The following is a 13,141-nucleotide window of genomic DNA, read 5'->3' on the forward strand; positions in this document are numbered from 1 at the left end:
ATCCCATTTGAGTCGGTGCTTCTTCCAAACTCTCATCAAAGAGTCTCTAAGTATATGACTTTTAAATACTTTATCAACTTTGTCATCATAAAATAGGTAAGCATGCCATCCAAATTCAAGATCAAAACTTTCTGCATTCAATATTCCAGCCTTTTTACTTCCAAACCAATCACTTGTTAAAGTTAAAGCTGCTGCATCATAATATAACTGTAGGTTTGGAAGTTTAAGGCCTCCTCTTTCTGGAACATCTTGCATAATTTTCAATTTCACTCTCGGCTTTTTCTCGTTCCAGACAAACTTATTAAGTCCAGTTTGCCAAACTTTCAGTTGTTTATCACTTTTAAGCACCGGAATCATTTGAAACAAAAACAGAAATCTTGGCAAAATGTTCATCTTAACTGCTGCTATTCTTCCAAGTAAAGACAGTTGCAGCTTTTTCCAAGTCTCCATGTCTTTCTGGACCTCTCGCCACAACACCTCATAGTTATTTTGAAACAATTTCATGTTTGATTCTGCAACCTGAACTCCAAGATATTTTACCTTAGGTACAATTTCGAAACCTGCCCTCCTTTCAAGCTCATGTTTACGATCTTGTGTCATATTTTTGACTATCATTTTAGTCTTTTTTGAATTCAGTCTAAAACCTGAAACTCTACCATAGTCTTGTATAATGTCGTTCATCAGGATTGTTGATTCCATTGGTTGTGATAGGGTAACCACCAGATCATCTGCAAATGCCTTTATTCTATAATCCTCTTGCCTTATCATTATGCCTTTCAAAATTTTAGAGTCCCGTATTGTATTTAGCAAGACTTCCAATGTTAAAATAAATAAAAGTGGGGACAACGGACATCCCTGTCTTGTTCCTTTTTCAATTTTAAACTCTGTCGTCAAACTTCCATTAATAATAATCTGTGCTTTTTGCTCTTGATAAATTGCTGAGATCGCCTGTATAAATTGGTCCCCAAAGCCCATCTTTTTTAAAGTCTTTAGTAGAAAATTCCAATCCACTCTATCAAAGGCCTTCTCCGCATCCAAAAAAACCAGCACTGCAGAAATCTGTTTATTCTTATCAAGATATTCCAATAAGTCTATTACTTGCCTTACATTGTCCTTCATATATCTGCCCTCAATAAATCCCGCTTGGTCCGCATGAATCACCTTTTGGATTACTGGCATCAACCTGTTGGCTAATACCTTCGCATAAATTTTATAGTCTGTGTTCAAAAGAGATATTGGTCTGTAGTTCTCTAGTTTTTTAGGACCAACTTGTTCTTTTGGTATCAAAGATATATAAGCAGTTGTCCAAGATGGGGGTATTTTACCCCCTTGTTGAATATTGCAAAATAAATCTCTAAGTTGTCCCACCATTTCAGCTTGTAAAGTTTTGTAATACACTGCAGTCAAACCATCCGTGCCAGGAGCTTTGGCTGTTTTTAGCTGTTTTATTGCTGCTGTTATCTCCTCCTCTGTTATAGGATAATTCATTCTTTCCTTTTGTTGATCAGTAATTTTTGTAACTCTCTTATCCTTTAAATATTTTTCTATAAATCCATTCTGCACCTCTTCTTTGGCATATAGTTTAGTATAATAATCCACAAAAGCTTCTTTAATTAGTTTTTGTTGAAAGATTTCTTTCCCTCCAATATCAATACTATCAATAGTCCGTATACTTTGTTTTTTCCTCAATGTGTAAGCCAACCATCTGCCCGGTTTGTTAGCGTTGCAAAATGTATTATGCTTCGCGTATTGTAAGCTTGTTGCAACTTGTTCCGCCATAAGCATTTGAAATTGGTCTTTCAAAAGTTTTATAGCACTTCGTATTCTTTCATCTGTTGGGTTTTTAATAAGTAACTGTTCTTTATTCTTTATTTCCATTTCCAACTCAGATCTTTTCTTTTGTCGGAACAGTCTATGTTTAGAATTCATGTAGATAAGTACCCCTCTCATATAAGCTTTACTTGCGTCCCAAACAATTTCAATTGGGGTACCTTTATTCAAATTTATTTCAAAAAATTCTTTCAAATGCTTTTTAAGTTCTATTGTATTTTTTTCATATCTAAACAAGTTCTCATTTAATCTCCAAGAACGTCTCTCAACCTTATCCATCTCAATTTCTATCCATACAGGGCTATGGTCAGTCAGAGTTCTTGGAAAAATCTTTGTTCTTTTTGTCTTAACAAGTAGATCATTTGACAACAGGATAAAATCAATCCTAGAAAAGGATCTATGTCTATCAGAAAAGAAAGTGTAATCCAATTCATTTGGATTATGTATTCTCCAAACATCTTTTAATTCCATATCTTCTTTCATATCAAAAAAAGTCTGTGGTAGTCTAATTCTAGACTTTGCCAAGCTCTTTTTATCTAGTTTAGAATCAATTACTCCATTCCAGTCTCCCATAATTAAAATAGATCTGTAGTCCCATTGCAATATTTTAGTATGTAACATCTTATAAAAATAATCCTGTTGTTGGTTGGGAACATAAATTCCAATCAAAAGAATTTGGCCATTTGCTGTGAGCAATTCAATTGCTACAAACCTACCATCTTGATCTGCTTCTATAACTTTCGCTGTTAATTTTTTATTTACATAAATAACCACACCATTCTTTTTCTGCGAAGTTGAAGATATATAATGTGCTCCTAGTTTTGAGTTTATCAAATATTTTTGATCTTGAGTTGTGATATGCGTTTCTTGTAAACATATTATATCATTATTAAATTGTTTCAAATATGTAAATAATTTCTTCCTTTTCTGTGCTGAATTCAACCCATTGACATTCCAAGATAGACACTTAAAGGTCATCAGCCTCTTTCTGGAGCGCAGAGCAAAATATTTGAAGTTCATCCGAGAGCTTCGATCTCGCTCCTCCCATAGCTCCACTCTCTTGTACGGTACTCTTAACTGCCTTCTTGTCTTGTCTTTCCTGTTGTTGTTGTTGCTTTTGTTTAAGTAGCTTGGATTGAGCTCTAGTTATACGTTGATCTTTAACTTCAGTCAACTGAATCAAATCCAAAATTGGAGAAGAATCCAACAAGGGCTCACTCAAAAAACCTCCTTCTGCACCTTGCACGTTTTCTAATTCCTGCTTAGACTGTTCTTTCAATTGCCTCTCTTCACTCTCCTTAATCTCCAAAACTGTAGATGTACGTGGAGATGGTGTTCTTTCCTTAAGAATAGTACTGTAAAAGTGTTGTGCCTTCTCCACGGTATTCAACCGATATCCTTCTCCCTTATATCTAAAAATTATCCCAGCTGGTGCGTCCCACCGGAAGGGTATCTGTAAATTTTTCAATTTCTTAACAAGAAAACCAAATTCTTTTCTAGCTTTCAGCATTTTAGGAGGTAATTCTTTAAAAATTTCAAGTCGTGAGCCCCCCACTTGTACAGAAGTGTGAAAAGATTTTTGCAGGATATCATTTCTAATTTCTCTCTCAGTAAAGTATATGACCACATCTCTAGGCAGTTGTCTTTGTCTGGCCACCCAAGAGTTCACTCTGTAAATTTTATCTATTTTATGAAATACCAAATCAGGATTAGCTTGTAAAATCTTAGCCAAGGCTTCAGAGCAAACCTGTCTCAAGTCCTGTCTCTCCTCCTCTCGAATTCCCCGAAGCCGTATGGCAAATTCCATCGCCCGGAATTGTATCATAACAATCTCATCTTCAATTCTCTGCATTTTATTGTCAACTTCATCAATTTTATAATCATTGTCTTTCATCTTAACATTAACTTCTGATTTGAATTCTTCAACTTTAAAATCAACTTTCCCAATAAATTCTGCCAGGCCAGACGCCACTTCTGATATTTTTTTGGTCACCTTATTTTGATTCTGTTTCACCATGTCTTTAACTTCATTAATTTCCTGCATAAATTCCTGATGTGATTTTTGAAGTTTATCATCTATCTCCTGTTGAGATTTTTGAAATTTGTCATCCAAAGTTTTAGAAATAAATTCTTTTAAATCTCCCACATCAAATTCTTTTTTCTGAGTTTGTAGCTGTTGAGCAGGGGGAAGTTGCGTTTGATGTTTGTGTGTGGGGGATCCCCCCCCTAATGCCTTCCCTTCCTGCTTCTTTGAAGCCATCCTGGCTCGTGATCTAGTTTTTCTAAAGAGGGAAGTTCCTTTTCCTTTCCCTCCTGCACAAAGACTTCTAAAAAAGTCCCCCAGATTTGATCAAATAAGGGTTAAAATAAAGCAAAGTCCAATATTGAAAAGGGAAAAAATTTCCCAGTTGTTTCTCTTATAACAAGCAAGGCAGCTTAGTAGCAACTTGGAAACTTTGTAACAAAACAAAGTAACTTCACCAATCCACACTCGCTGGCTCGTTAACTCTGAAGCTAGGCGCCATGTTTTTTCAAAGCACTTTCACTCACTCGCATTTTCTCAGATTGAAAAGTCAACAAAGTGCTAATACTTGCGTTTCCAAATTTCAGGATTCAGGTAGTTTCGCTGTTTATTAAAACTGGTTCTTTCGCTTTAAGTTTCCTGCAGCCGGCTTGTTCTGCAAAGGCAGAATCGTCCCACGTCGCCCGGAGTTCCAGCAGGTTGGGAGGGAGCCACGCCTGTTCTCTCCCCAGAAACTTCCCTGGGGGGTTACAGGGGCTCAACCTGTGCCCTGCGATCTCTCCTTCTTCAATCCTATGGATTTAGAAGTTTTCGAGCCGCTTCTTCGTCTCGAAGCGGCTCTACAGGCGGCGGGGCTGGCGGAGCTTCAAAGAGCGCCGCCGTCGCCGAAGACAAGGAAACCGAATCTCCTCACTTTTCCAATGTTGTACAAATACAATTCTAGCTGCGGTTAATACATGAATAATTAAATATGCATTCTCTTTATTATATGTTTCAGGTAAGAAACATACAATATTTTTGGTTTTACCTCAATACATTGTTTTGTCAACTTTTCCAACCATGTCTTTATTTTTGTCCTATACTTCTTTGCTTCTCCACATGTCCATCACATATGATAGTAAGATCCAGGTATACCTCTTTTCCCCTGCCTCTTTCATTTCTCCTTTGTCAAATTACAGATTGCAAATGTTTAGGTGAAGCCACTCTTTATCCAAGATTTTTTAAAAAACTATTTATTGCAAATTGTAACTTTAAATTATGTACCAGTTCTTTTTCTTTCTCAGTGAAATGAAAATGTAGTGCATCTTCCATTACTCTTTCCTTTAAATCACCTTGCACAGCATGGATTGGCATCCCTCCCTTTCTCTTTTCTGATTCAATTAGAAAAAAAAAAACTTCCGTTATTTCAATATGTGCAACTTGTCTTTTGATTGTTGAAAGGGATATATGTACTTGTGGTTTGCTCTCTGCAGGGAGCTACTGTGTCCAGTGCCTTTAGGGGGATGGAGTTAGTCTTCACTAAAATCGCCTCTTTAATTCCAGAGTGAAATATTTCCATCCTTCCACCCCCCAGATTCCTTTTCTAACTTTTTCCCGCTTCTTTACAAGCCAAGTTCGCTTCCTGGGGATCTCGTGCCCCATCCCGTCTCTCCAACCCCGCTGCCCACCTAGTTTGTATTAGTCCTGGTTCTCATCCGAAGTCCCATGGACTTCTTCCTCCACCCAGTTCGCCCTTCTGACAAAACTTTACTCTAAAGACGGAGGAAGGCAGCGCTTCTACTACGTGGAGAGAGGAAGAGGTGGGTGGAGAGACATCAAGGGGGTCTTAACGATGACTGATAGACCCCAGCCTCCGGGTTTCAGGTTAGATAAACAAGTTCTGCAGTTGGTCGGTTTCCTTGTGCTCTTCTTTTAAAAAGTCCCTCCTTCCTTCTCCTTCCCCTCCCGGTTTCTCTGGCTCCCCCCCACCCAACTTTTTTTTTCTTTTTTTTCTTTGGCAGCTGCACTAGTGACGGCGGCGCGGCAGCACAGAGTAGCACAACGGCGCCTGACAGTTGCGTGCATATGGGGTAAGTTTGGGTGGTGGGTTGAGTGGGAAGGGCAGAACTGACCGATCGTGGGGTTGAAATGGTGGGGGGGACGCTGGAGAAAGCCAGGAAAGGGGGTTGCTGCTGAACAGGAGACGTGAAAGCCAGTCTTCGGGAAAGACTCTGGAAGCTTTCGAGTACATATCAGGTCCACCTCCGAAGCGGAGACACCCTTTGGTCAACTTTGAGACACCCTCAATCTCCCTCCGTTCCCAGGCTCGGAAGACGGAGGCTCCCTTCAGGATTGAGCTCCCGGTGCCCAGGGACCAGGTAGCCTGGGAGTGGGGGGCGAGCCAAGGCAGGGTACCTCTCCACCACCGACTTTTCTCTGGGAAACCGGGCTGCTTTTCGGACGCAAAGGAAGGAGCACAACACGAGCTGAACTTTGGAAGTGAAAAGCTGGGGACTTGGAGGGGGCTCAGTTAATGTGACTGAGCTGCAGGAGGTCCTGCTAAGAAGTGATGGAGACGCAAAGGGGAAAAGCAAATCTGCTTCTGGGCGATTGGATGGGAAATGGTAGAAGAAGCCAGAATAAGTCATTCGGGAAAGGAGGGGGAGGGGGGAAGCAATATGAAAATGAAATCATGGCACTAGTACCCGAAGGAAGTGTGGGGGGAAACAAAAGACCACACGTTTTTTTTTTTTATTGTTGTTGTTTTAACTTCAGCTAGGCTGCAAACAATTCCCTGGGCAGAGGCATTTTGGTAATTAAGTGAGGCTTTTTGAGAAAAGTTTATGGTGACAGAAGAGGACTAAACACCAGTAAATAAAATAAATAAACCTCACTCTGTTCTTTCAAATATGCATCCCCAAATCCTGAAACTCTTTCTGGAAAAAGTTAAAAGGAAGTGGGGGGAGGGGTTCCCACCACTGAGCAAATTGGAAAGATGGGAGAGTGGAACTGTGTAAATATATCGTAACTTAGTACCTTCTACATTCTTTGGGATGATGCCTTTTGGGTTTCCCAACCAGAATGGCCAAAGACTTTGAATCATGGGAGTTTTATGATTCTAACTTATCTCAGGGATACTAGACTGGAAGGCTAATGACCTCTGGCCAGATATATCATACATGAAACCCAACACATAATTACTACCTAGAAATAACCAAATTGACCTTGGAATGAAGTTTTATTCTGCTCTTGCTTGGTTATATCTGTATAAGGTAAAATATGTAGCTACACCCAAGAAAGAGAGCTTTAAACATTCTTTCCCTGCACCACTGCAAAATGAGTAAAGCAGATAGGAAAAAATGAAGAGTACATGTAGAAGTCCTTTAATTTTTCCATAAGTTCTACTCTCTTTGGATGAACAAACTGGCCTCTTGTCTGCAGCACTGATCCATTTTACAAAATTTCTGTGCCAGCTAGAAAGCAATGAATTGGATCTGGATTTTTATTATATAATATTTGGGGTAGATCCTATAAAATCAAGGAATCTGAGTAAGTTCATAGTAAGTTTTTGTGATTCCATTCAACGTTTGGATCTCGTCTGTGGTATGTGAACAATTGGGATCATTTGAAGTAGCCCCTTCCATAGTAGTAGTATGTGAGTATACAGTAAATCATTTTCTGAAACAATTCAATATCTATCTCCTTCTCTCTGCTTATTTCGGTCCCTTTGACACTGAAGCTGCCACTTGGGAATGTTGGGGGGGGAGAAGTGATTCATCTCTGAATCATCTTTCATGCCAATGGGATTAAAGAAAGGCCTTCAGTAAAGAACTGTGATGTAGGTAAGACTAGTGACATGAGCACTTACATATTTTTAATGTAAAACCAATAGAAATTCAAAAGACAAGATGGTTGAAGTACATGCAGTTAAAGAAAGTACAACCAACAGTATTGAAGGTTTGGTAAAATTGGAGGAGGAAATTAATGGGGTATCCAAAAGCATGTATTCTGTAAAAAAGATGGATAAAGTACACTGGAAATAGAATTGTACTGCAGACTAGGTATTATTTTCATTCTTAATGTTTTTGCAGTTTTCAGATTTAGATGATACATTCTTTTGTTCACTTTAATCAGTGGTCTCCATGATTCAGGCCTTCCCTGATTATCCTCCTGCTTGTTATTGTATGAATGGAAGCTTTCCTTCCCTGGGTTGGAGCCTCAGTGGTATCTAGTTTGGGCATTGTTTGTGTCTGACAATAGTAGAAAAATATCCTTTGTCTACTTGGCAAAAAATAAAATAAAAATCAGTTCAGTCTCAAATAATCTCTCCCTAATATTGTTGCAGGCTCCACTGTATCATCTGTATATTTTCACATGTACTCAACCTGCTGCTGCCAAATATCAAAATTTTTGAGATTGCTGGTTCATATCTCCTGGGCTGTCATTCCTTTTGGTTCAGTGTCCATTGTTACCTACAACTTTTTTCTTTTCTCAGACTGTTTTCTTTCTACTTGGCTGTCCTTGACCATTTTTCCAAAGCATCTCTAGTAAGATAACACACCTCTTAGTTTTTATAAAACATTCTCTTAAAATACCTTTTATGATAAATCTTCAGTTGCAATTCTCTAGTTCTCAAATTCTACTTCAACTCATGCTATAGATTAAGTATAAACATATGCAACTGAAAGAGTGTCATATTTCTTCTATGTTAATGATACTTCCACTTTTTCTGTCCTTCATCTGTTGTTTCCCAGAAAAATTTTTTAGATGGCAAGCTCTTTGGAAGAGAGACCTTAGTTTTCTACTCTATAAAGTATTTTGCACTGGTGAAACTTATAACTTATAACTATTGCAAGAAAGAAAAGAAAAAAGAACAGAAGAACTATGAATCAAGAAAACATGTTGATTCTTAAAGTCCTAAAATAGAAATTGCAGGTTCCAAAAAATTAATGTATTGTAAACAATCAAATAAAGTGTGATAGGAAAAGAAACTGGCAGATAAAAGACTGAGCTATTTTTGATGTATTGATTTCTTCTGCTGGCATTAATAGATTTGTGGCTCAGAAAATGTCGTTCTTCTTGAAGTGATAAAACTAGCAGGATTCAATTACTTTAGACAGATGAAAGCTGGCATAGCTTAATGTTTCTCCATAAAATGTTTCTCCATAAAATAAAGTTTGAACAAGTAAAAGAAGCCCGTCCCTCAAACTAGAATAGGTTCCTTGTGCCTAATTTGTATTATTATAGTTGAACTCATAAATCTGGGTGAAAGACAGCATAATGATAACTGAGGTTTTTGGTGGAGACAGCAAAAGAAGAGAAAAATATTCATTTGGGATGATACTCAGGGAAATCGTTGATGGTTGAAAGATCACTGAAAAAATAGCAGAAATGAAAGCAAATACTTATTGTGAGTATTGGAAAATGATTGCAAATCGAATCGGTAGGCCATCTAAGTGGGAATAAATCCTTATCTAGTTAACTTACAGCAGTGTTTCTCAACTTTGGCAACTTTAAAATGTATGAACTTCAATTCCCAGAATTCCCCAGCCAGTCAATTCCATGCATCTTAACATTGCCAAGGTTGAGAAACACTGGCTTATAATATTTATCATCATATTATATGTCATTTAACTTGGCTAATGTGGGCTAAGTTTTATACACTGAGAAAAAGATCAGCTCTGAATGATTCCTGCAAGGTGTTCAGTAACAATGCAACGCCCTAGGTTAAAGAAATCCCTTTGAAATGCAGCATCACATTGAAGGTACTGTAACAGCAGTACTGTCTACACAGTTGGTTTTTTCTTTTGCTGGACAGTTCCCTTGTAAAGGGTATCTATTTAAACAACTGGATAAGATTATGGAAGAAGATTACCCTGAGTTGTTTACAAAGACAGATAAGCCTGCCTTTGATATACCTCTTCGGAAGACTACATTAATTAGGAATATTGAAATAGTTCTCGATCAATGTCCATTTCCTTTTGATTTTGCCCAGCTCCTAGCAAAAGAAATGTATAAGCAGTTGGTATCTGTATAACTCCTTATAATCTCCTTTACGCCATCAGCTCAGTAAAAATTTCCAACAAGCCACAACAATTCCCATGAATACGTTTATCTACATGCATCTACTCCATTTCTCTGTGAACTGAGTATACAGTATTTATTCTTGGAACATGAATATAGAAATTGACAAGCGTTAGCAGAATGCTCAATGCTTCGTGCCGATAAAGTCTCTTTTTAAGCTTGTGCATGGCTGTATGCGTCCATCACTAAGTGAACAAATTGTTAAGAAATGCTCTATTTTATGAATTTTTTGTCATGATTGTTAAGGAAATCATTGCGGTCATTAAGTGAAGCACATGGTCATTGAGGGAATTTGTTTCCTCCATTGATTTTACTTGTCAGAAGCTGGGAAGATCGCAAATGGCGATCATGTGATCCCGGGACACTGCAACTATCATCAGTCCATGCTGATTGTCTGACTTTTGATCAAGGAGCCTGAGTGGCGTAGGAGGCTAATGCCTCCTACTAAGGCAGCATTTAACATCCAGCTGCCTGCAATTACTGCGAGTTCAATTCTCACCAGGCTCAAGGTCGACTCAGCCTTCCATCCTTTATAAGGTGGGTAAAATGAGGACCCAGTTTGTGGGGGCAATAAGCTGACTTTGTATAAAATATACAAAAGTATGAAGGCTACTGCTTAACGCATTGTAAGCCGCCCTGAGTCTCCGGAGAAGGGCGGCATATAAAAATAAAAAAAATAAAGTGACTTCAGAGGCACTAAGTGTAAGGATTGGTTATAAGTCACTTTATTCAGCTTCATCATAACTTCAAATGGTTGCTAAACACATGTTTGTTAAGTGGAAGATTACCTGTATATGCATGCCCAGTAAATCTGTATGCAGATTTTAATTTTAAGTTTATCCGTCAGCTTCATCAAATTGCCTTTAAATGAATTATCTTTTTTTAAGTGCTATTAAACATTAAACAGAACAGTAGGAAGAGAAGCATTCATTAATTGGGGGGCCCAGGGGTGAGGAGAAGATAGAATGGAGAGGAAATGAAAAGATTAACTGTACAGTCTTATTCACATCTTCTCCAAAATTTACTTCCAGCAAAAAGGTTACAGATTACACTCTTAATCCCCAGCCAAGACATTTAAGTGGTAAAAAAGGGGTAGGGCTAGTTTGGGATAGACATTTTGTGGTTAATAGTTTTTCACATTTGTTTATAGAATTAAATGCTGAGGGGATAATCAGAGAGAAGTAACTTCTTTAGCATATTTATGTTTAATAATATAACTTCTCTGAGATTTAAGAAATAAATCCCAAAAATAAGATAGGAAGAAAGTGTGCTCTTGTGTGTGTGTGTGTGTGTGTGTGTGTGTGTGTGTGTGTGTGTGTGTATTCAGGAAGAATTAACTTCCATCTTCCTGTGAAAAAAATCCCAAACTGCTATGTTCAGAGTATACCTTTTGGATTGAAAATGTGAAAATAAAAAAAGATGGACGGGCTAGCGTCTGAAGAGATATCTTTCTTTAAAATTAGAATTTTTTGCAGAGATCTAAATATGTAATTTAAAAACCATCAGATATGTCCAAAGGATAAATATAGTCCGCCTTGCCTTAAGTTCTGAAAGCAATAAGATACAGATGTTACACTATGTCCGTGATGGTGAACCTATGACACGTGTGCCAGAGGTGGCATGCAGAGCCCTCTCTGTGGGCACGCGTGCTGTCACCAGCTGGTCTTCCAGGTTCCGTCACGTGCATGTGTGCTGGACAGCTGGTCTTCGCGCAAAGACCAGCTGACCGGCGCACATGCGCACAATGGAACCCAGAAGAGAGCAGCTGGGTGGCACGCATGTGCGCAATGGAACCTGGAAGAGCAGCTGGCCACCGTGTGCATGCGCACTGGCTAGCTGCTCTCTTCCAGGTTCTGATGCTCCAGTGTTCCAGTTTTGGCACTTGGTGCCGAAAAGGTGAACCATTACTGCACTATGTCATGGCCTCATGTACAAGCTTTTACTTTATTTTTACACATTGTGTATCAAAAATTTAAAGATATCTCATGTCTGTTTCGGATGAACATGCATCTATTCTGCAATCCATTGATGGTTGCATGACAGTATTTCTGAGTAGCTAAACATCATCTTACATAAATTATCCTTCCAGTTTTTCCTCCTGAAATAGCAATAGCACTTAGACATCTATACTGCATCATAGTGCTTTTACACCCCTCTCTAAGCGGTTTACAAAGTCAGCATATTGCCCGCCAACAATCTGGGTCCTCAATTTACCCACTTTGGAAGGATGGAAGGCTGAGTCAACTTTGAGCCAATGAGATTTGAATTGCCGAACTGCAGCTAGCAGTCAGCTGAAGTAGCCTGCAGTACTGTACCACCTGTAACCACTGCACCACCTCGGCTCTACAAATAAGTAAATGGAACAAAATAAAACTGGGCTGAGACATTTGTTCAACTATTTGGGAAGAAATGGTTTATAATGCTCATATCACAGGCAGAAGAAGAGAATTATCTATCTTGAATATTTGTATGATGGCTATGAAGAAGGTTTGCTTTTATTTTTTAAGTGGCAATGGGTTTGAGGGAGAGAAGAAACTGTCTAAAAGTTGCTCCAGATAACAAGAAAATAAACAAACAGGTCCAGATACCAGATACATTCAGGTACTGTATACCTCAGGCTGGAAAAGAAAAGATATAGACATTATTTATGGCTCCTAAATCCCCTGCCACCAAGCCGCTCTTGGCACATTCAAAAGGAAGCTGTTCTACAGTGTTTTTGGTGGACTTTGATGGATCTAGAACAGGGGTGTCAAACTTGTGGCCTGGGGGCCGGATGCATCACATGCTGGCCACACCCATGCCCAGTTTAGCGAAGGAGAAAAAGTCATGATACATCATGTGACAATGCCGTGACGATGTGAGTTTGACACCCCTGACCTAGAAGATAACCTGTTTCTTGCCAACAGCATCATCAGTATTTTATTCTTATTTTTGCTTTAATCCGCCATACTTGATCCTCAGAATTCCCTGTGTGACAAAATACTGAATACTTTAAATTAAATATGAGGTCGCAAATGTGTGCTACATTAAATGTTTGGTTTACTATCTCTATAATCTTTTGTTATTGGCTGTATTGGTCAGATCTCACACAGCTGGAATTCAACAACATCTAGAGAACCATATGTTCTTCAGTGCAGGGCTGCCAAACTGACAGAGTGGGGTGGGGGAGAACCACCCACCCACCTCATGGTATCCTCACTTAGTTTCCTTGCTCCACTCACCATT

At 38.7% G+C, this 13,141-nt stretch overlaps 1 protein-coding gene across 2 annotated transcripts in view; it reads left to right on the plus strand.

Annotated features, from left to right (window-relative positions):
- The first annotated feature begins 5,437 nt into the window (after positions 1–5,437).
- Positions 5,438–13,141, plus strand: part of FBLN2 (fibulin 2) — a 152,255-nt gene continuing 144,551 nt past the window's right edge. Inside the window, exons 1-2 of one of the 2 annotated variants that reach the window (XM_087887810.1) lie at positions 5,438–5,652; positions 5,854–5,922. The gene's annotated coding sequence lies outside the window, so the exon portion shown is untranslated. Of the gene's footprint in view, positions 5,717–5,853; positions 5,923–13,141 lie in introns of both variants that reach the window. The other variant, XM_034437732.3, reaches the window with a different exon arrangement.

The sequence above is a fragment of the Pantherophis guttatus genome, chromosome 2 (genome assembly GCF_059756535.1).
Source record: "Pantherophis guttatus breed Tessera chromosome 2, ASM5975653v1, whole genome shotgun sequence".
NCBI classification, from domain to species: domain Eukaryota; kingdom Metazoa; phylum Chordata; class Lepidosauria; order Squamata; family Colubridae; genus Pantherophis; species Pantherophis guttatus.